Consider the following 24,073-nt stretch of genomic DNA (forward strand, 5'->3'; position numbering starts at 1 on the left):
GCAGGACAGAGCGATGCCGAAAAAAACAGCATTAAACGACAGGTACAAAACAACGGAATGTAAAGCCGAAATGTGTACGTATGTGCGCACATAGGGCTCTACTTCTTTTTTAAGTATGCATAATAATGTCGTGGCTAGTAGCTGCAATGTAAAAGCATGACTTGTTGGTAGACCATATTATGACCCCCTTAAGAGTGTGCAGTTGATCCTTCTGCACGACTGGTCTCAGTAAAGGTGAAGAGTTCTGTCAAGTTTATTGGTCAAGAGTTCTGTCAGGTTAATTTATACAGGGAAGAAATATGAAAGCAGTAGATGCAGTGGTGCTAAAGGCACTTGCTCATGGCAGTTGCAATGGTGTTTACCTTGATTCTGTGTGGTACTTGCTTCTCAAGTTAAAAAGAATTGCCAATTGGACAGGTTCGTTGACACCTAAGCAGCAGTCTCTGATATGTCAGCCCATTTTGTTGGTATGGAAGGCACATGACTGTGCCAAGTGGTGCAATAATATACAAAATCTAAAATCATTATTTAACTGGCACTCTTTTCTTTGAAACATGGAGTGTGCAAGACCTATAGACTGTTTATAAGTGACAATGTTTTACAAGAGACAAGCTACACATGTACTGTGCTAGCTTCATGCCAGACGCCTGTGACGTGCTTGTTTGCCGACTCCTTTCGGTAAAAAATTCCAATGCAAAGTGACCTCTTCTTGTGCATGCAATAAGTCATGCAGCTGGCTTTAAGACTGAATACCTTAGCAGCCTTCAGGATGCAGAGAGTTCCATTGTTGCTACCTTCGAGAAGGATGAAGCCGTGCTGGCCTGTGTAGTGGTGGGATGCTCGGGGCCAACCGAGATGAAGACTGAGGCAAACAACTCGATGCCCTGCTTGGAAGGCTCGTACTCGCGTGCCAGGTTGGGTGTGCCATTAATGGTGATGCTTGGCAGTTCAGCATTCAAGATGGTTACCCATGACTCCACAGGCGGAACCTCCTGTGCTTTTCCATTGCTGCAATGGGGGGGGGGGGGCGGAGGGGGAGGAATGACGATAAAAAAAAAATTAGAACCAATGCTATGAGAAGAGTCCGCACTTCGTACAGAGAGAACACGTCAGAGAAACATGCCAATAATCTCATGGAACGCAGCAAGGCTACCCTGAAGGAAAAGCTTATTCCCAGTGGTCCACACAATGCACAAAATGTGCAGCATTACATGAGAGGAATTAACACAATAAGAGATGTGTGTGGGGCGCATGCAAGTGCACGATTTGTGTCACGGAGTTCACCCTTCCGGCACTGCACCTCACTACAGTATTGACCACAAAACAGACAAGCAGATATATACAGCATGTGCTCTAGAATAGACCGCTTTCAAAAGTCACTAAGTTGGCTTTGCCACATAGTGCATTAATCAGGAAATAGCATTGCTTGTCTGCAGTCAGAGGAAGACAAAGTGCTGAATGTCTTTGCCAGCACTTGACAACTGTGTGTGCTGCAGTCACAGGAACAGCGTCAACACCATTTATGTTACAAAACACATGACCACGTGTGCATTTTCTGCATGAAAAGTTAGGTACTTCACCCTTACTTGGGCATTTGACACTACTGTGAAGCTGGCTCAATGTATTTTAGAACCCCATTAATATGTGTTGGAATGAGCCACTTCGCTTGCGACGTACGTGAAAGTGACAATTAGTCTTTTTGCCATTTTCTCTCCTCTGTGGTCCAGAATGGAGAATGCTAAATGCAGAAAAGGCAGTGGCTGTACAGCACTGCTGCCATAGTTAGAGAAATATCACGTGTTTATCTTCCTCTGCTCCGATGCTAATATTCAATCCATAGTGAAAACATCAAAGAATGAAATTAACAGCACTCAAGAAGCGCATCAAATTCGAAATGCCTTCATTTCAGTACAGAATAACAATGTTCCTTTAACATGCAATGACTAGGCTCCATTTAGGGCCTCTGATGTGCTGTCCTAGTCTACAATGACCTAGCTGCTGTTCAAGAGAAGTTCTGATTAACTTGATTAACTGCAACACTTTACCTAGACTAAGCACAGCTTGCGAGCTAAAACCAGGTGCAATGTGCAAGTTATCTACTGCCACCTTTGGACTGTTTGCAGGCCCATGAGGCCTTCTGCTGGGTGAGCTCTATATGGCATGCCAGCCAATGAGAAATGTTTGAAATATGTTTGCGCCCCATACTGGCTGAACTCAAAAAGAACAGCACAGTGAACATGTATTTATGTAGTTTGATTAAAAGATCCAATATATTTTCAAACTACATGCACCAACTGCAAAATTTTGGCTTCAGAAAAAACATCTAGTGTTCCCAAAAACCCACATCTCCCGTGCACATACTGGACATCAAGAAGGCACCGATTCCGGATATCCATGGATTATCCCTGAATACCTGCAGACTTCCCCTGCGTACCTATTTGACATACAATTTGGATATCGACAAAATACTTATATGACAGTAGTGGCCACAAGAACAGTATGACGACCAGGTGTGGGGAAGTCGCGCAAATTGACATAGGCCACACGGAACACGAGATCATCGAGGGTGTCCTGGTCCCGAGCTGCCACTGTGACTTTGCTGCTCGAAATCAGAGGTCACTTCCTGGAAGAACACTATGAAAAGAGTGGCCAGAAACATGCAATCACAAGGAAAGAATTTCCATTCTTGTTGCTAATGGCAGATGCACAAGCATGAAATGCTTGCAGTCGGCAGCTTAATGTTATCTGGTGCTAATGAGAGCATTACAAGCCATAACAGTACCGCGCATGCGCCAATAACAGCTCTCACAGCTAGTCTGTTCTTCCAAGCCTTCCAAGCCTCAAAGGAACGATGCATTCCAAAGGTATCACAAAAAATACCAGCTCAAACCAACAGGCAGAACTTTCTTTAATGCACAAAGAGTGACAACCCTAGGAGTAAGAATACTTCAAATTTCGCTGTGCAGTTGACCACGCTGAGCAGCAAACACTGTGAATACCTGCCTCCAAAACAAAACAGTGCCAGTGTCCAATCAGTCTGTGTTCGTGTGGCTGCCAGTGACCTTTAATGGAGCTTGTTTCGGTTGCACAAACAGCAACCCGAGATCCTGACATTGCATCTGCAAGGTCTGGCACAGTAAGTGCTGGGGATGTGAAATCAGCCCTGTTCCACCTTATCTTATTCAAGAAAGCAGAAAAGACCTAGGCCATAGCAAGGCATCCACTTTCTTGAAAATCTCACTATTACATGAGCACCTTCTTTGTATGGAACTAGAAAAAAGCAGTTGGGCCTTTCGATGTATGCAAGTCAAACTATGTGACAATACCTTCTCTAACGACATCCAGATCTCAGTCCCCGATACACAGCAAGGAAGACATCTGCCATGAAGCCAGATCACTGAGCCTAGGACACACCGTCTGCCACAGGCCATGGAAACCAACTCTATTTACTGGTAGAATTCATGGTGCTGACAGCGATTAAGAGGCCACATAAATATCTGCCACTTGCCATTCCTGCAGCCTGTGAATCAGCAGGGGGAATGTCAAGCCACTCCTAGCAGCGATGCAGGAAGGAGAGCACATCAGGAGATTCCGTACACTCCCTCAACACATACAGGCCCATCAATAGCTGCGGAAATGGAATTCCATCTTGTTGTTCTTTGCTGCATGTGCGTGAAGTCAACGTAGTGGCTGCTGTATTCTGCCTGTTCAGTGACCTACAGCACGCTTCAAAGGCACACCAAGGCATGCATGTGGCTAGGCTCTGCACGACCAGCTGAATTTAGGAAGCAGAGTTGGCTTTACATCATAGGATTAGAAAACAGTGGCGCTGCTTATCACCAATTTTGCACCAAAGATTTGAAAACGCTCATCAACCTGTAGTGACTTCTGGTCCCACTAAGCATACTAAATGGGTCAATGTGCAGAACCTTATTTTAGTTCCGGCCTAGAGGAAAATATTTCTCAAGATACAACTTTAGCAACTGAGCACGAAACGCTTATTTCGCCCTGAGATTCACAAGAATGATCGCAAGGTGTTAGCACAATAAAAATAAAAAGACATGTTTAATGTGCTGTTTATTTGGCACAAAATGGTGCATTTCTCTCATTAAATATTTCACCATCCACTAAGTGATGCCTGGTTAACACAGGTTTAAAAGTGCATACATAGTAGGTGTTTCATCTGGTAAATCTATGTGAGCACTTTGACAGGAAAATGCCATACAGCATCACCCCTAGTAGCACGCTTTGTTGCCTCAGTGTGGCCACAACGTTAGCTTCTAACATTGCCTTAACGTGGCTAGCGTCCTCTTTTTGCCACGTTAACGCAACATACATAAGACAACGTTGAGACAATATTGCTCCAATGTTACATCAACTTTCAGTCAATGTTAAAGCAACTTCTGGAGACAATATTAATGCAACATTGCGACAACATTTTCGTAATGTTGATACAACTTTTTATTCGCACACATGCAACATTCCCACGGCAATGTTACTGCAATATTGCTGCAATGCTGTCATAATGTTTCAGAAACATTCAGACAGCATTCTAAATTACTGAAATGTTTCAGCGACCAATAATGGCTGCTGCTCAATAAAGTGATCTCTTGAAAGGCTAAACTGTGTACAATGGCATCGTCATACCAGAATGGTTACAGCAGCTTAAGGTCACAAGAACGAGCAAGTGAGCATTACTCCTTGCTACACAGTAATGCGGTGCTTGCTATAGAATACAAATACAAGACTGCATTGCACAACACATTGTTTTTCCATACTTTGCAGACCACTTACTCTAAATAAATCCTTAAATGTAACATTCATCACCTCTCTACCAGTGCTCCTATCGTTTAGATGCAACAAGATTCCGTGACATGGTCATTCTGACAATTAGACTGATTTATTTAAATAGACAGAAATATAATTTAGAAAAAGGAAGCAGACTTATAATACACTCAACATTTACACAAACACATTGGCATAGCTTGAAAAATGCAACACATGGGCTTACATTTTCAGAGATATGATTTATTCAATTACTTTATAAAGAAACTTGCAACAAATCTAAAAAAAACAGTGCACATGTGAGCTACTCAGGAACAAGAAACACAGCTAATATTTTAAACAGTTACTAGGCACATTACCATAGCATGAAAATGTGCACACACCTCTCAACTGGCATGTTATAAATACAAAACACTTGAGTAAACTATTTACACAACAATAGCACACCTTGAAAACATGCCACCTGGACTTTGTATTTCCCAAATATAACACATTCATTTTGTGCACAAAATTGCAACAAATAAACAAAGTAGCAGTGCAACCTAGTTGGACATTCAGAAACAAAGAGCAGAGGTATTATGAATAGCAGAGTTAGTTGTTGGGCTGGTTAACATCACTGATTTAAGTGCAGTTTTCCAGCCCTACGAAACACACACACAGATACATGAGCCGCCGCGGTGGTTCAGTGGTTATGGTGCTCGGCTGCTGGCCTGTTAAGACACGGGTTCTATCCTGGCCGCGGTGGTTGCATTTCGATGGAGGCAAAATGCTACAGGCCCGTGAATGCAATCTGCATGCAAGAGATCTAAAGAATGAGGACAGGTTCCAAATTTGTCAAGCACTGCAGTGATTGTACAGAGATTTTCAAGTGTAAAGATCCTTAGCAGAAGCAGACCACAAACCACATGTGAAGCGACAGAGATGCATCATATTAAAAAAGCTGGTTCACAATGTTCGAGCAATAATTCAATTGTATCATATAATGCAGATATGTTTCTTTCATACTTTTTATGATAAAGGTGTGATAAGTTTGTTTTTTTCCTGCTGGGCTGGTCTGAGGGCATTTAAGCAGTGTCTGCACCGTTAAATAACCAGTTGTCAGTGAGCGCTGTGTTTTATCCTTCTTCCCAACTTCAGTAAAACGGCAAGTTGGTACATACTTGAAGAAAACAGCGCAGCAACAGGCACAAGAGAGAAGATGGGACAGGCGCTGACTAACAACTGAAAGTTTATTGAAAAAGAACGCATAAAATATGCTCACTTTACAACCAAGAGCGCGCATGAGCTGCGCTAACAACACTGATAAGCTATCAACTTCAGTCATGGTGGTCAAGATTCAACAGTTCACAGTCATGAACGACCGTCCCTCCTTGTTCATGACTGTGAACTATTGTATCCTGACCAACATGACTGAAGTTGACAGGTTATCAGTGTTATTCGCGCAGCTCATGTGCACTCTTGGTTGTGAAGAGAGTATACTTTATGCGCTCCTTTCCAATAAACCTTCAGTTGCTAGTCAGCACCTGTCTCATCTTCTCTCTTGTCCCTGTTGCTGCGCTGTTTTCTTCAGGTATCCTTCTTCCCTTCTTTGGTCATGCACCGTTGCACTGGAAAACTACAAATTTAAAGTACTGTCAACGTTTGCCTGAACAATTTAGCACGTCTAAAATATGCTTGTCTTCTGGTAGCCTCCAGCTGCTCACGATGATGGTCTCTTCTAATTCATGATGTCACAAGCGAAGCTGCATCCCTGCAAAAAAAAAGAACCAAAAATGTCCTAATATAAGCATACACGTCTAATAACAAATCTTCTACACTCCTCAAGGAACACAGACATTGGACAGCTCTGTTTAAAGAACTTATGTCCAGCCACTTGGCTCAAACCAAAACAGTGAAAAAAAATGCCCTTCCCTGGCACCGCGAGCATATTTTAACAGCCTGAGCAACAAATTCTTCTGAAAGTGGCTAAAAATGCATTCATTACATAAAACATATCGACTATCCATGCCACCTAATTTCCTCAAAAGCAAGCAAATAATTTACAAACAGAAATTCCCATTCCCGCACCTCACAGCAATGGCCAGTGCTGCTGTCTCGCTTGAATCCTGCCTTACAAGCAGACCTACTGGTGTCAGCCATGGGGACGACCATTCAATTGCTTAAAACCACAGGGGCATTTGTAGATGAAGGCGTAGCCAGCTGGAAGTGGTTGCACATCACTCCCTTTGTCTTCCCTCAATTGTGCCATGGCAGGTGGCCGACAAAGTAAACCGAGCGAAGAGGGCAGGCCCAGCCTATAGTCTTTTTCAGCCTCACTGCTGTGCACAATTTGAAAGGCAAAGTTGCTAACGGCCGATTCTTCCGGGGCTACATAAGCTAGATCACAAACTTATGATGGGTGCAGGGGCCAAGTGGATGCAGCTAACACAGGAAAGGGCTAATTTGGGGAATATGGGAGAGGCTGTCGCCCTGCAGTGGGTATAGTCCGGCTGATGATGATGAAGGATGATTGAATACCAATGAATATTTCACTTTTCTTACCCTTGGCGCAAATCGCTGCACAGTCCCATAAATGTTGGTTATAAGAGTATACATCTGATTGGGAATGAGAAGGCAAAGACTAAACTACTGGCATGATGCAGCAGCGTCAGTTTCGAGTGAAAGAATAAATTCTGGTTCCTTGCTTAGAATGCCGCTGGATTTATTCTATATTTCAGTATAATGCATGAGAACTGGTGTAATGCCCTCGTACAAAGTGCACGTTAAGGAACATGCACAACATGTTCTTCCAGAGAACGAAAAATTCCAAAGTAGTGGTAATGACCATCGGTCATCACTGCTGGTGATATCAGTATGCCTCTCCGTCTTTAGTAATTTTCTAGCATCCGTGGGTAACTCTGGCTTCAGCACTTTAAGCAGGGAATGCAGGTGAAAAGCGGGCTATTAATTGCCCACACGCGCAAGTCGTGCTCTAGGCATTGAGTAGCGGCACCAGACTCAAGTGTCATCCTAACTTCATAAACCACCAACTCCTCACTGTCAGAAATCCGCGACAACTCTTACGTTGCACTTTCTATGCCACAGATGCTGCTAGCGGTGCTAAAATCCGACAAGGGAGAACTGCGGCTTTCAACTGCGTCCTCGCCTGGCGCTGATAAAGAGGATAAAATAACATTATGCGATCAAAAGGCATCTTGATACCGTTCTGCTCCTGTTGCGTACAGTCTGCTGCCATGACCATTATCGAGCCTAACAACTGCCAAACAGTTTTATAGTTCGCCGTGAACAGCCTCTGCTGTTCTTCGGCGTCGTTGCCGAATGGACACTTCGCTTAGCGAACACTTCATTCTCTTCATGATACAACGAATGTAGCACTTTATCGAACTATCACGAAGGGCATGGGTAACATATATACACTACTGGCTTTGTGACAACCAACAGAAGTCGCAGCACAACAATGGAAGTTAGAAATCACTCACCATTGAGGTCATCCTCTGGGCAAACCTTTGTTGTTTCAGCTGAATTCCAGTGAAACCACAACGAAACACAGCAGCGCGGGCACGGCGACCACAAAAAAAACTGTACTAAAAGAACAAAAGAGAGAAAGGAATTTTAATGAGGGAAAGGTAGCCACCATAACGCGGGTTCTCCGATGAGCGCGCATCGCAGGATTGGCTCTCGGCGCGGCCGTGGTTTGGATTTGGATTTGTGATGGTGATCTCCATGGCCATTAGACTGCGGGGCGTCAGTGAAACCAGAACTAAATTTCTTCGGCAGTTTTAATTTTGTCTGCGTGTTTAATTGAAAAACAAAGCAATTCCAGCTCTTTAAAAATATTTTAGATAGAAATATATCTTTCTACATTAGTGTCACAGAGTGCAAGTACACTTGCACTGCTCACCATTCGCATACACAACACCACATGCAAACTTGCCCTCGAAGTAAAAATTAATAAATAAATAAAGTAATTAATACTGTCATGGTGAGGAGAAGTGATCTGGTACCGGCTTTTCTATTCAGGCTTCAGAAATAGCCCAATAGGGCAGACAATTAACCTATAGCATGAATGTTATAGCAATGCCATCGTATGTGGTTCAACATTTATTCATCATTTGACAATATTGCTGCAATGTGAAAAGACCACTTTAGGGCAACGTTATCAGTATGTTGCTTGGTAACATTGCAGCAACATTATCTAATGTTGAAGAATGTTAGCGCAACATAGTACAACATTGGCAATGTTGTTGCAACGTTGCAGTAACATACTGTGCTACTAGGGACCTTTGCTGCACTATGCATGCAGATCCCCAGCAGTGAAACAGTGCTGGGATGTTCAGATATATTATTAACATACACTTCAGTGTCAGGACTATTGAAAAATGTAAGTCAGCCTCATCATCGTATAATCTTAACTCATTTGATAGTATGTCACAAAGGCACAATGTACCCCAGTCAAAAAAAACCATTGGAACCAATTGGATTTCCAATGGGTTTCAATTGGAATGGTGTTCCAATTGGAAGGTCCAAATGGACTATCCAATTGGACCGTTTGGGTTTCCAATTGGATAGTCCATTCGGACCATCCAATTGGACCATTTGGGTTTCCAATTGGTGAGCCCAATTGATCTTACCCATTGCATCCAATTGGTCCGCCGAACTGCACCCAATTTATCCAATGAATGTTTGCATGTTTGACGAAAAAGGGAGAACTAATATGGTACTTACAATAAGAGCTATCAGCAGCTTAGCCTAATAAATTGTACTCATCACGTACACCACCACTGGAGCTGAAATTAAATTAAATAACTGCGCTCAGTGGGCAAGAACCAGTGGCCCCAGCATGAGAGCCTAATAAATTGGGTATATAAGTTGGAGCAGAAGTGTGTTCTCTGGATGTACATATTGAGCTAATGTATGCTACTAGTGCCTGAATGTGCAGTGTTGCTTGTGTGTGATGCATGTGTGTCTGTTGGCTTTGATTTCCATAAAAGCATGTTAATTTCAATTCCGTAGAAAAATGTTGATTGGCACTACCCAGTCAAAAAAAAACCATTGGGACCAATTGGTTTTCAGACACAATTGGAACCAATTGGCTCAAAAGCCAACTGGAACCAATTGGTCTCTCCAATTGGTTTCTAGCCAATTGGTTCCAATGATGCCCAAAAATCAACTGGTTCCAAATGGAAATCTCAATGGTTTTTTTGACTGGGACTACAGTAACACCATTGCTTGCAACACCCATACCAGGATGATATTAAGCTCGATCTCGGAACAATGCCGTCAATTTGATTGTGCAGCAAAATTGTTTTACGGTGACAAGCTAAGTCTTGAGAGAAACAAAACTGAGTCCCGAGCAAGAACATCTTCGACGGAAATACGTCCGGTTGGGAGACCGCAGTTGCATTCCAGCTATTCCATGTCATGCCCGCCCCCATGAGTTCTGCCCACTCATATGTTTGCACATGTACAATAGGTTGCTAAGTGTATTATACGACCAAAATTTTTTTAACTACTTCTCGGAAATTTATGGACCGGAAGAAAAATAGAGCAACTCTATAAAACATTCGTATTGCATGCGATTCTGTGTGTGTGAACTGGGAGGTTTCACTGCATACAGGAAGTTTTACTGTATGTATATATATATATATATATATGTTATAGCACAACCCGAGATGTGGGCATGAGAAAGACCAGAGAGACACAAATGCTACTGTCATTCTCACTATCCTCACCTGGGCACACACAGTACGGCAAGTGGTTTAACATCCCAAAGCTACACGTGGGCGATGAAGGATGCCGTAGTGGAGGAGGCTCCGGACTATTTAACGCGCACTGACATCGCGCAGCACACAGGCACTTTTTGGATTGCGCTATAATTTTAAGCTGTGTCACAGCCACTTGCCTAAACTGCCCAATTGTCGAACTACCTTATGGGACAGCGTGATCAAGTGTCACAAATACTTTTAGTGGCTATGAGCCTGCTTTCAATGGCATAACAAAGTGCGCGCCCGTACGAGAGACCGACTCTCACATCATGTGCTTTCCTGTCATTGGCTTACAATTTTTTTAATGTGACATTTACGTACTCACCTGCTCACATTAGTACAAATGAAGCGCATCTCATTTCACAGTGCCCAGTTTGCTTTCCTTGTGCGCATGTGTGCATCTGTTGCACTGTTATGTTACAAATGCATAAGCATTGTATGGTTACGTTTGCGGTTTCGTGTCATCATGAGCTTGTCCGCACGAATACGTCCGAACGAATGGGTTTATGTTAATAAGAATGGTACCATTGGATAGAGCATCAAAAAATCTCGTGCAGGAAATTGGGAGTTGAGGCTGGTTAATTAGTTAATTAATTAGAACCAGACATGTCCAAAAAGTGGGCGGGACCAGAGCAAAACTGCCGCCAAATTTGAAAACGCTGGAAGTGTGGCACCACGTGACCGGAAGTGTGGGCGGAGCAGTGCGTGAAGCCAAATTTGAAAACGAAGCGCAGCACGAAGTTCGAAAACTCAGATGGGCAATTGATGTAACTTGATTAAGTACGACAATTAATTGTGGTATCGATTAGGTATCGATAAGGTATCGCCAATGCTTATGCATTTCTGCAATGCAGGTAACACATTGATCTCTAACAATTTTTTTATGACAGAAAGCCTCATAGTGTGCTTGGCTAGACGCTCGCAATGCTTTGCAGGCTGTTCTGACTTTAATACTACCCTTACACAGCACAGATGAAAACTGACATCTGTGGGCAGGCCCACCAGCCAATACAGTTTCATATGTTTATACCTCTCCTCCATCTATTACGGCTGTCCATCATAACCCACTTCCTTTCCGCTCTGTTTCCGCACAGCATAGCAGCAGGCCAGAGGATCATGTCTCAGGCTGACCTTACTGCCTCCATTTGTAAATAAATTACCTCTCCCTTCGAAAAGTTAAGAGTACACATCCTTAGTGCCACCGTGCACTAAATCGCACACATTCTCAGCAATCAGTGCATCAGGACAGGAAGGCTGACACCCGGCGCTGAGTGGAGTACATCTCCACAAGTTCAGTTCATGCAACAAGACACCACAGAGGACGCTCACAGCTTCTGAGGGAATGCCTAGAACTGTGTTTGCCGAGAACCTGGATACCTGGGATTCCAAATTTCCTGCTCCACACCGGAAGTTCTGCCAGAAAGGGAGCCTTCAGCGGTGCTCCTATCGTCGGGCTGCTGTGAGGAGTAAGTTGTTGTTGATACATCGGCGTTGATCTCCCTCTTTGGCGTCTGGATGTATGTTGGGACATAATCTACAGTTGACTGCTGATGCCGTGCTGTCCGGTTGACGGCCTCAGGGACGTACTCCTCGTAGCGCCCACGCGAAGGCCGTGCTGCACTTGATGGCCCAATGCTTGATGGAATGTAGACGTGGCCTGCATCCTTCTTCTTGCATATGTCATCCTGCATGTAACGGCAGTAATGCAGAAAAGCACTTTACCATGCAGAGGAAGACACGAAAGCAGGGATTCAAAATAGTGAGCTTCTTTCAGAGCGATGGCTCTATTCAATGCAGAAACTCGAGTTTAAGTCAGCCTGTAGATTTGACATTGAACTGACCTTCGGGCTCTGCGATTTCATTGCAACCACCTTATGTCAGACGCCGAAGCATACTATGACTATGGCCAATGCGATCCAAATTTGGCCTGGAAGCGATCCAAGAAGCCACAAGTACAGTGATAATGCTGATGAAGTGCGATTTGCAGAAAGTTTAAAAGCAAGAAAATTCATACTCTGGAGAGCTTTATAGTGGTCATAAATAAAATGTGCAGCCCTGAAAAATTTATTCTCTAGCAGATCAAAGTAGCTAAATATCAGTTTTGGGGCAACATGGCCACTTATGTTAACCAAGCAGAAGCAACAGATACAAGGCAGCCAGAGAGATCGTATACAATGGCTGTTTCTTACACCTGTAACATACAGGGGCCACAATTGTCTTTGTCCTTTGATACATTTGTTTCAAAACACAAAAGTGTACTGAACAAACACCTTTTTTAAGGATGCAGTGGTTTTCTGCAATACAAACAGTGATACCTTGATTATACGACTTTCAGGAGCATGCGGAAAACTGCCGTACAATAAAAAATGCTGCAGGTATTCTGTCCATTAATAATTTTTTCCTCAGAGTATCACAACAGTGCCCTCGTTTTTGTACTGTGACAAAAGCATGCTGAGGCATTTTGCATCAACATGGCACCGGTGTGCGCTTCATTGCGCAATAAGTAGGAGATGTATGCGCATCGAAATTGAAGCTTTCTACAATGGGCAAAAAAAATAGCTGCTCTGAATCTTTGAAGACATTTCACACGATACAGTATGACCAAGACAGGAACACGTCATTTTGATCATTTGCCTCAAACCTGTACTAGCAATTCGCAACAGAAAGGAAACAAATGTTATCATAATGTTCACTTGCTACGCAAAAATAAATAAGAATGCATGCAAGTTGTCGACGCGCTTCCTAAAGCGACATGCCACCCGCATGGCTATGGTGTTTTGGTAGCCCACTGTTTGCTTGGTGTCACCAGGCCTAACGTGGTCTGCAGTAACAACGCAGTGAAAAGTGCTTTAGAACTAGCCACACTTACCATAAACAGGCTAACCTTGTTACCAGCCTGCCATCAGCACTATGATCTGATATCACCTGAGTCTTCTAAGTATAATTAATTTCCAACATGCCTCCATCGGGAGCAAAAAGCCAGGCCAGGGAAGAGCGAGCTACATAGACTGTGAATGAATATGCACACATAGCTCTGAAAGACCTGGTGCACGCTAGAATCACATGCACCTGGTGCTTCGAGGGGATCTGTGGACATGTATAGGCGGCTGCCGGTTGTAATAAGCAGAGTAATAAGCATAGTGTACACTATGCTAAACTTTTTTGCTGCAGAAAAGTGTTATCTCTTTCATTCCAGACAGTTCCCACCAATTGTATCAGGTGGCATGTATGTAATTATGTGTCGTATAGCCTCGCCTTGTAATGCGCCGCCTCTTCAAAAGGCATGCCAGGCCTACACTCATTCATTACAAAAATGGAGGTTGCATAACTGGGGTTCTACTGCAATCGCCTAAATGTGCGCTGTTAAAAAAAGCGACAGAATCACTCTCAAAACATTTTTGTTGTGAAGGCGCTCTTCAGCTACACTGCACTTACACTGTAACCGCAAAAAAACAAAATGAGCAAAATGCCCATGCCAACACCGAAGAGGGATGAAAAGCTGAAAGGCTTCTGCAAAGTAAATAAGGCAATTGTTTCCTTGTAATCTGTAGTTGAACATATGAGGGATTAATCAGTAAAATCTCTGCAGGTTAAAGAGAACAAACTGCTCTAATCTAATCCACAGCTGAGCTTCTGAGAGCTCCAGATTTAACTGCAATTCAGTGTCACTTGCAAAGACAAAACAGGCAACGAGATGTCCACTATACAGTAGCCAATATTCTGACAAGTCGAACTCATTTCAGTAATCAACTTTTTCTCACTTGCTAAACAAAACACTTCTTTGGAATAGCAATGCAGGCTGTGTGACCAGACAATAAAAGCTTCTTCTTCGCTCCTTGTGAACCTTGAACATTAAAATCACCAACCTGTCTCTTTGGAGACGCTGGGTTGTATGTGAAGGCTTCAGACCTCATTGGCGTTTGCCGGTAGGAGGGAACCTAAGAATCTCTATGTGTTGGCGTGCGCATCACCTTGGAAACTTCTTCGTCCAAAACAGCACTCAGGGCTGCCGGCTTCGAAGATGGGCGTTCTTCAGCGTCATCCTTTGCTGCTAGCTTTGTCCCTGGGGTTGGCTCGTACACATCCGTCCCAGGCAAACTTGGTGGCGCGTTCTTCAACACACTGGCAGCTGGCGTGTCCTCTTCGGTTGCAGGTGACTTGGAGCCTTCTTCTCTGTCCTTCCCGTCAGCATCATTGCTCTCCTCGTCGTCGAGAAACAAGCTCTTGCACAAGACGTTGTCAGTCTCTTTCTGCCTCTTGGAGGCCATCGACAAGGCTCGCGATGCCTCCTTCTTGCTCTGGAAGTGATCCAGACTTTCCCTCTTTGCAGCGCCATCGTTCTTTGAAGTATGCGGCATGGGCCTAATGTCCACTAGCTGTGTGGAGTCTGTAGACCGACGGAAAGTTTTGTCTTGTTGGTTCTTTGCCGAAGTGCCTTTGTCAGAGTCATTCGAGTCACTGATTCCACAGTCGGTTAACAGCTTTTTAAATTCGCCACTTTTGGTTTGGCCGCTTTTGGCTTCTCCTCTCGATCCCTGTGCTCTTGGGTCCTTTTCGACGACGACGACTTCTCTTCCTTGCGCGTCTTCCTTGGTGGAGAGTGCCGCTTGTCACGATGCCTGCTTAACTCTTGTGCAGATTCTTTCTCCTTCCCACTCCGACTAGGCTTCGACGATGACTCCTTCTCCAACTCTGTCTTGTGACTGTGAGACATTGCGTCCCGCTTGCGCAACTCTTTGTGGTCAGACCGGGACTTGTGCTCTCTGTGACGGGACGAGCAACTACTGCTGCGAGATGATGAGCCCGGGTTGTGGCCCTTTGCTTTCTCTTTGTCTCGGTGAGACGATGTCTTGGACTTGCTGCTCTCCTTGGGTGGATCCGGCCTATCCTGGTGGGTCCAGCCAGGCTGAACTGACGGACTGCTGCCCCGAGAAGAACCTGTGGGCTTGCAGGCCCGAGTGGCTGAGATTCTGGCTTCTTGGTGAGCAGAGGCTTGAGAAGCGTGCTTTTCTAACACTGGCTGCGAGAGTGAAGCAAATTTTTTTACGTTTTCTTCTGCTTTGGATTCTTTCGATTTCTCTGTGCGAGCAGATGGCGCAAGTCTTCTGTCGTGGTGCTTCAAAGGCTTGAAAACTTCACAAAGCTATGAAAATGGGAAAGGAAAGCAAACAAGCAGTAACATGTGTTTGTCAACATGTTGCAAGCTTTATTTTGGCCTGCACCTTTTCCTGTCAAATGTGCAAACCTCCAAAAGCAGACCAGAGCTTTAACACCGTAATCTTTATAGCTTTTGAGCTTTTTCAGATGAACTCAACCACTTTTATAACCTCAACAACATCTAAACTCTATGCATTACATCCCTCAATAAGACCAAGCTAACATCACCTGAAAACATCAAAAGTCAGACAAATTCAACATCAAAAGTATAAGCATGACACCACTCCCCAGAGGTTGTAAAAAAGAATCTGGCCAGCTTACATTTTCACTTGCACTGTTGCTTTCCGAGTCTGACCGCTGAGGTGCCATATTTCTTCTTCCTGCAATCCAACCTACGAAGTCAATGGAATGGCAGCATGCAATCACCAAGAGCAGAACGCAACAAAAATGAGAATTCACTAAAGAAATTCCTCTATTCACTTAAATATAATATGTCAACCTGCTTTTTTTTTAAATCACTGTCCTCACTCCCCAATAGTGGGCCGATTAGCCGTGCTGCTGGGGCACATTCTTTTTAGAACAATGAATGACAGATACTCTTCGCCTTAAAGGACTATAAACACCAAATCCTTCCTTGCATGTTTTCTTCTTTCAAACGTCGCATTACAAATGCGTATACATGGAGCACACCGTGGTATTCTCCTAAGACTGCTAAATAATTTATCATTAAATTTCTTCATGATGCTGCTTCGGTTTCATCAACTGAACGATGGCCGAGATGTGTAGCTGAACATTAGTTCATCGGTGGTACGGAAAAAACGAGAATTTAATTACTCACACGACGTTTGTTATAATTCCAGATCTTGAAGCAGGCTGTTTTAGGTGCTGTGGTGACTTAAAACTACGTATCACCGTTTATACTGCAGCTTTTCTGCGCATCATGTGACCTAAAGTTAAACTATACGTCACAGCCATCGTTTGGTTGATAAAACCGAAACAGCATGAGAGAAGAAATTCAATTATGAATTATTTAGTGGTCATGGGCAAATACCACATGGTGATCGATGCATTCTAATGTCTAACGCATGATTTGAAAGAAGAAAACACGCATTCAAATCAGGTTTCTATGGACCTTTAATGATCAGTTTTTTGTAGTGTGGAGAGAGCACCTAAATCGGCTACAACACTGAAGTTTTTATGCAGGCAGGCAGGTTTTGCATTCAAAGTGGAAATGACGGCACCACACGCCTTTATTTCTGTATTACATGTTGGTGCAACAGAGATGTATTTTTAATAAAACGAGCTTCTGGGCAAGTTGGTTACTTTGCTTCCACATCACTGCAGCGTAAAGAAGACGAGCACAAAGGAAGAAAACACTTACGACACGGACAAACGCTGCACTCACAACTGATTTTATTTCGCCAGCAATGGGAAATATAAAGATTCCGCCGCTAATGCGCGCGCAGGAAAGTACACATGCCATGAATAACAAAGATACATTATACATCAGATACATCTTATCGTGTGGCCGAGAAAAGATCACATTCCACTTTGTACAAATGAATAGAGGTATCGCTTACACAAAAATCACCCTTTTTCTTTATATGGTACGCTTCTAGTAGTTAACGTGCAGTTTGATCTTTGCTTTTTCCTAGAATCTTTGCACCGTCAAAATGAGGCGAACAATCCTGGCAAGACCTGCAATGTTTTACTAAGTTAACATCTTCATCGTTCTCAAAATTCCTTTCATGCTCCCTCAATCGATCATTGACACATCTGCCAGACTGGCCGACATAGGCTTTTCCGCATGACAGTGGAATTTCATATACCACTCCTGACTGGCACTGTACATGGGGCTTGGTATGCTTTTTCCCGCATCCAGATTTTGTAGCCTCCTTACCGGAGATACGAGGGCACAGTTGGCCAAGCTTTTTCGGAGCCAAAAAAACGAGTGGCACCCCAAACCTATTCGCTACTTTTTTCAAGTTATGCGAGACTGCGTGCAGGTAGGGGGCAACTTCCGAACGCACAGTGCGCTCAACTTCCCTCGTCTTCGTGGACGTCGTGCTCTTCTTTACCTTTTTCAGGAGGGTTTCGGCAACAGACGTCACGATCGACTGAGGGTAGCCCGAGTCCAATATTCGTGCCAATTGGCCATCAAAGCTGGTCTGCATTTCATGTTCGCACGATTTATCTAGTGCAGATTCTAGGCATAAGTTCACAATGCTTCTCTTTATTATTTTAGAGTGTGCAGAATCATATGGTAAAAGTCGTTTTTGCACACGTGGAGAGTACCGCCAACACACGTGATCCCCACCGAACTTTAAACGAATATCTAAAAACTGTAGACATTTCTCTTTTGGAACTTCGCAAGTGAAAGTCAATCCCTTTCCATGCTGTTTATAAGCGTCTAAAATCTTGTCAGCAATAGCGCAGTAGTGTAAAGGGCTCTGCTTGTCCAATAAGATCAAAAAATCGTCAACATAACGGTACACTTTTGTGACCTCGTCTGGTTTAAAAACAGTTGCTAAAATCTCGTCAATACTGGCTAAAAAAATATCACTTAAAATGGGCGTAGCACCCATTTTAAGTGATATTTTTTTAGCTATGTAAACTATGCAAACATCACGTAAGAATATCTCAGATTACTATCGTGTAAATTCTATTTAAAGTTGCATAAAATTCTGTCCTAAATGACAGCTATGGTACGCAGCTTCATATTATGTCCAGCTTCCCAAGCCACCAGAGGTCATCACACATGAAAAGGTCTTGCCCATTCCACAGCAGTGTTATAAGGGCGGAACTAAATAGCCAAAGTTGACAACAGCTAAAAATGCTGGTCAGGAAAACAGCAGTCTCCGCAGCACAGGTCTTGCTACAAGGCCCTAGTCAAAATTTTCATTAACACGATTACATCATGTGGGGTCTGTGCCCTCTTTTTAACCTCTAAATATTTATTTCACTTCTGTCCCCTTTGGTTGCAACAACTCAACAACTTAACATACACCCCGCCGCGGCGACTCAGTGGTTATGGCGCGTGGCTGCTGGACCGAAAGACGCGGGTTCGATTCCGGCCGCGGCAGTCGAATTTCAATGAAGGCGAAATTCTAGAGGCCTGTGTACTGTGCAATGTCAGTGCTCATTAAAGAACCCCAGGAGGTCGACATTTCCGGAGCCCTTCATTATGGTGTCCCTCAGAGCCTGAGTCACTTTTGGATGTTAAACTCTAATAAACCAAATAATTTTACATGCTGTTTCATCGTTTGTTCACAGCGTGTTTCACGCTTTATGCATACTGTAACTGCGTAGCATTACGAGTTGGAATCGGGTGCTGGAATAACTTTTAAATACAACTTTATCAGCAATAAATGAATCTTTGGCTGCTGGACAAACATCAGCGTACCCAGAAAGCACCATACAGTTGATTTTTCCCAAAAGCAAAAGTTGGAAGAAGTTGTCCTCGCTGATACTTTAAGGTGCCCCTTCGAGGGTGTGGATTGGGGGGGAGGGGAAATGTCATTACCATAATGCTTTTATTTTTCCAGCTTTTATTATAAAAAAGAATAACTGGCACCCGTGGCTTTCCCAAGGCAAATTTCTTGCTCGGGAAGATTCACATCTGCACAGTATTGAAAGCCCAGTGCAAGTTGGTAGGGCTATATTATGTAGCACCACCCATTTGCACATGGCATCAACTGTCAATGGAATACCGTATTTTCCGGTGTATAAGACTTGGATTTTTTTCAAACATCTTGCTAGTGCATCCTATACAAAGATGCGTTTTATACGCAATTTTTTTTTTTTGCGAGTTCAGAAATTACTCAGGTTCATGTTCAGGCTATTTTCACCGAGAAAATATCACTACCAGTAACGCGCATGTAACACGGTTAATACTTGAATACCGGGACCTCCCTGCGCAAGTCTTTTAGGTGAACTTTATCATGAAACGGCCATGATGACGACATCCGAGATCACGAACACATGGATGTTTCAGAGGCCCCAAGCAAGTAGTAGTAGTAGTAAAAACATTTATTGTCACAAAAGGAAGAGTTAGGGAGTAGGGGGTTGGGGATAGATAGATGTGGAGCTTCAGTGGTCGGTCTTCCCTAGTCCAGGATCCCGTTGGCCTCCGCCGCTGCCTCGGCCCTCGTCACCAGCATAAGCTGTGTGCTCGGGTCGGAGTCAGCCAGGAGGGCCTCCCACTGCTCTAGACTAGGGCTATTTACCTTTGGTAGTAAAGGGCTTTTTTCACAGCCCCAGGTGGCATGGTACATTGTGGCGTAGCCCCCACACCACACGCACTCTTTCGCGAATCTGTTCAGCCACATTTTATGATACATGGCTCTGCTTGGGTAGGTGTCTGTTTGTAGTCTGAGCATGGCGGCCTGCTCTCTGTTGAGGATATCCGTCGGAGCCGAGTACTTCTTGCGTGCTCCCAACAACGCCTTCATTGCCTCCCCTTAAGATTCTGGCGTGCTGAAGGGTTCGACCAGCAAACCCGCCCTCCGGTTCGTGAACCCTCGGACAACGGTGTCTGCCATGAGATTTCCCTCAACCAAAGTGTCAGGGACACAAATGATGGTGTGTTGAATGTTTGTGTTGTTTGATCCATGTCTGTGTTGGTTTTGTTCGAAGAGAATCCTCGCGGCTTTTTGGCCGATCCTTCCATCTCTGTATGCCCTCGCTGCAGCCTGAGAATCTGTCGCTATCCAGTAACTCAGTCCCTGCCGATGGGCTTCAGTCAAGCCTAAAGCTATGGCGATCTCTTCCGCTGCGTGTGTTGTCCTTGTGCGCACTGATGCACCAGTAATTATCTTCCCATAGGCGTTCACTACTGCTACCGCCCTAGCGTTTTCCTTCGTTCTGTACTTGGACGCGTCAACATACAGAACCATCTGTTTCTTCTTTAGGAACCTGACCAACTCCAAGGATCTCGCCGCCCGTCTTCCTTCGTGGTTCTTCAGGTCCATGTTTCTGGGCACTGGTTTAACCAAGAAAATGCTCCTAATTTGGCTGTCAATGTCTGTCTTGTCTGCGCCCTCGCCTTCTGCCGGATATCCTAGCTATAGCAGTAGTGTGCGGCCAGCCGCTGTTCTTTTGTCTTTCGAGTTGAAATCTGAGCATGGTTTAGCTGTGCTCCTCATAGGTGCTGTACACACCCATGTTCATTAGCTTTTCTGTCGAAGCACAGGTTGTAGGTACGGAAGCGCGTACGTCATCCTCGGTATGATGAGCGCAGAAGTGATCCGTAACGCATCTCGCTCCTTCACCTCTTTTCTCTTGTTCGTAATCCGGCTTAACATCCTGCATATTTGTTTCGTGGAGTGTTCCAAGAGCTGGATGGTATGGTCTTATTTGCCTTTCTCCTGCAGCCACATTCCCAAGATCCGAAGCTTATTTGTCCTTCTTACGGGTTGTCCATCTATCTTTAATTCTATCGTTCCCCTGTCCTCTTTGTTTTTGTGAAGTCTAATAAATTCTGATTTTTCTGGAGAGCACTGCATCTCGCTAAATAAAGCAAATTGACCGATCTCATCCGCCGCTCTTTCCAGTATTTCTTGCTTGTTTCCTGTCGATCTTTTTGTCGTCCACACTGTTATGTTGTCCACATAAATTGAATGTTCTACATCTTTGATGTTTCTCAGTCTCCTAGTTAATCCAATCATTACTATGTTAAAGAGCAAAGGTGAGATGATGGATCCTTGTGGTGTCCCTCTGTTTGTCGTCGTCTTCTTTTCTGACCTAATGTTGTTGATGCCGATTGTCGTTGTTCTATAAGACAGGAAGGCCTTTACGTATGCGAAGATCCTCTCCCCACAGTTTGTTGTCAAGAGTTCTGAGAGAATGGCGTTATGGCTGATGTTGTAGAAGGCCACCTTGAGGTCTACAGCCAAGATTACGCCTTCTCGAGTTCCCGATATTTGTTTTAGTACCATGTCTCTTAACTGGAGCATCACATCTTGTGTGGAGAGTCCCGTTCTGAACCCGAACATGGTATCCGGAAACAGACCGTTGTCCGCCATGTAGTTGTTCAGTCTAGTCTTGACCACTTTCTCATATAGTTTACCAAGGCATGAAGGTAGTGATATCGGCCTAAGGTTCTCTAAACTGGGTGTTTTCCCTAGTTTACAATAATCTCAGCGTGTTTCCACTCTGCTGGGACCGAGCCGCTTTCCCAGTGCTCATTGATTAGTCTGGTCAGGCTTTCGATTTGGTCATCACTGAGGTTTCTGATCATTGCATTGGTTACTTGATCTTTTCCCGGTGTTGTGTTCCTCCTGAATGACCTGGCAGCCGCGTGTACCTTGTATTCTTTTATCGGGTCATCCAGCTTCGAGTTCCTTGTCCCTGAATATACCATGGTGCAGGGTGGCACCTGCGTCCTTCCGACGTACCTGAGGAGTTATTGCGTTTGTTGGTTTATGCTTATCGGCACGTAATAAAACCTGGGAAGAACCTCGAACAGATGTCCAAGTTGACGGCAAGGCGCTCAGCCATTTGGGATTCTGTACAGAAATGCAGTATCATGAAAACGGTGCGGAGGGCATAAGGGATGGCTTAAAGTGATGTTTGGAGAAGGGTAAGTGTGCCTTCCATGGGCAGACAGCTTCACTTCAAAACAAAAAACAGAAACCAAGCGAAAGCTCACACAGAAGGAAAAACAAAGCTATTTGGTCATTTATGCACAATTTCTGTACTGCTGCTCTATGGTGAATTACTACCAACTCTCCTAGCTTTGTTTCTTAATCAGCGAAGGCCTTTCTTGATGTCTACATCAAGGGCGAAATATTTGTGTATCAAATACGGTGCGCAATGTAAAAGAGCATTCAATTGAATCGAACAAAGCCTTCACACTGCTTTAATGTGTACCGCTGCTGGATATCCTTCAACGATGGAAGTACACTCAGTAAAAATGATGAGGGGGAAGGGGGGGAGGGCTACATAGAAAATTCAGTGGCGTAGCCCACGCTATGTTTCAGCTTCCTGTGCGTGCTTCTACATTTTCTATAGATAATAATGGAGAGGGTAACACAAGAAGCTCACTAAAAGTGCCAAGGATAACCACCATGTTGTCCGGGGCACTTAAGCGCACTGCATTTTGAAGAACATGTGAATAAGAACTTCTTTTGCTGTTTCACAGATCTGACCTCATTTGATGTGCCTACTAAAATGATTATTATAGTTGCTTCAGAAAGAGCAACTCATTTAATTTTCACAGATGCATGCTAGCAAAAAAAACGGGGTAGCATATTTGTCTATAACACATGTCTTGCTGGCACTTACAATAGAGAGCCTTCTCAATCATTTTCCTCTGACGAGAAGTGCAGGATAGCTATGAATGTTAGCGCAATTTTTTCGTTCTTTCCGAGAACATCAAACTTTATGTGCAAAGCAGTAGCTTCTCTGCAACTTTGGCAATAACCTTGTGTGTTTTGGCTAAAGTTCTGAAAATAATTATGAAATAATTCTTTGACTTCCACATGACTTTGGCTCCCGCATGGCTTTATTGAGAAACATATTAATAAATGTCTCTTCGAAACGACACATCATAACAATCATCACTGTGAGCACCCGGGTAAAGTCACAACTGCCCGATTCTTAGGTTGAAGCAATTGTCATGCTTGGTTTATGAGCCGAACCCTCCACCACTTCCAATCTGAAACTAACTGAAATAGGCTAGATGTGTTTCCTGCATGCTTCCTAGCTTTCAGCTGCACCAAACCAGAAGGCACATTTCATTATCCCCCATTCACTTTATTAAAATCATGTAAAAGAAATACACATTGGCAAACCACAAAACTAACGATATACCTTGCCAAAAATAGCACCTAGACACAAAATAAGTTTGGCTCGTAACTGGCTCCCTTAGATGTATAGGCTGTCGCATTCATACAAGTGACAATAATACGAAGAAACAAAAAATGATAACGAGACCAGATAATTACTTCATAATTAGGCTGACTTTCAATGGTGCTAGAACAATTTAAAAATTTGCCGATAAGATATTGGCACAATAATATTTTCACTAGTTCCAGGAGAGCACTATTTAGAGCCGTAAGTCAGCAAGGCAGATGACCGATTGAACGACACAAACAGAGACAAGAGTAACATTTCGCATTAGACCGTCCATTCATCTGGATCCCCCCATTAATGACAGAATATACTACTATTTCAAACATCCAGATTTTTACTTGAGAAAACGCCCACGACTCATGCACAGGCAGACATATGACATGTCTGAGAAATAGCCAGATGGAGGAGTATGGTGCTGTCTGCCACTGCTGCTACGAGGAGTGCCAGTTGGCATTGACATTTTGCTCCACAACCACCGCACTTCTAGCTGAGGTGTCCTTCGAGTCCGGAGT

The 24,073-nt window shown here is 43.9% G+C and overlaps 2 pseudogenes across 1 annotated transcript in view; both read right to left on the reverse strand.

Annotated features, from left to right (window-relative positions):
- Positions 1-764: 764 nt before the first annotated feature.
- LOC149355031 (calsyntenin-1-like) overlaps positions 765-24,073 on the reverse strand; it is a 149,471-nt pseudogene continuing 126,162 nt past the window's right edge.
- Positions 14,354-24,073, reverse strand: part of LOC149355032 (uncharacterized) — a 37,840-nt pseudogene continuing 28,120 nt past the window's right edge. Inside the window, exons 2-3 of the transcript XR_016291425.1 lie at positions 16,029-16,099; positions 14,354-15,693 (exon numbers count right to left, since the gene is read on the reverse strand). The product of XR_016291425.1 is annotated as an uncharacterized LOC149355032 (transcript). The remainder of the gene's footprint in view (positions 15,694-16,028; positions 16,100-24,073) is intronic.

This window comes from Amblyomma mixtum, chromosome 3 (genome assembly GCF_055824585.1).
Source record: "Amblyomma mixtum isolate Tamu chromosome 3, ASM5582458v1, whole genome shotgun sequence".
Taxonomy (NCBI): domain Eukaryota; kingdom Metazoa; phylum Arthropoda; class Arachnida; order Ixodida; family Ixodidae; genus Amblyomma; species Amblyomma mixtum.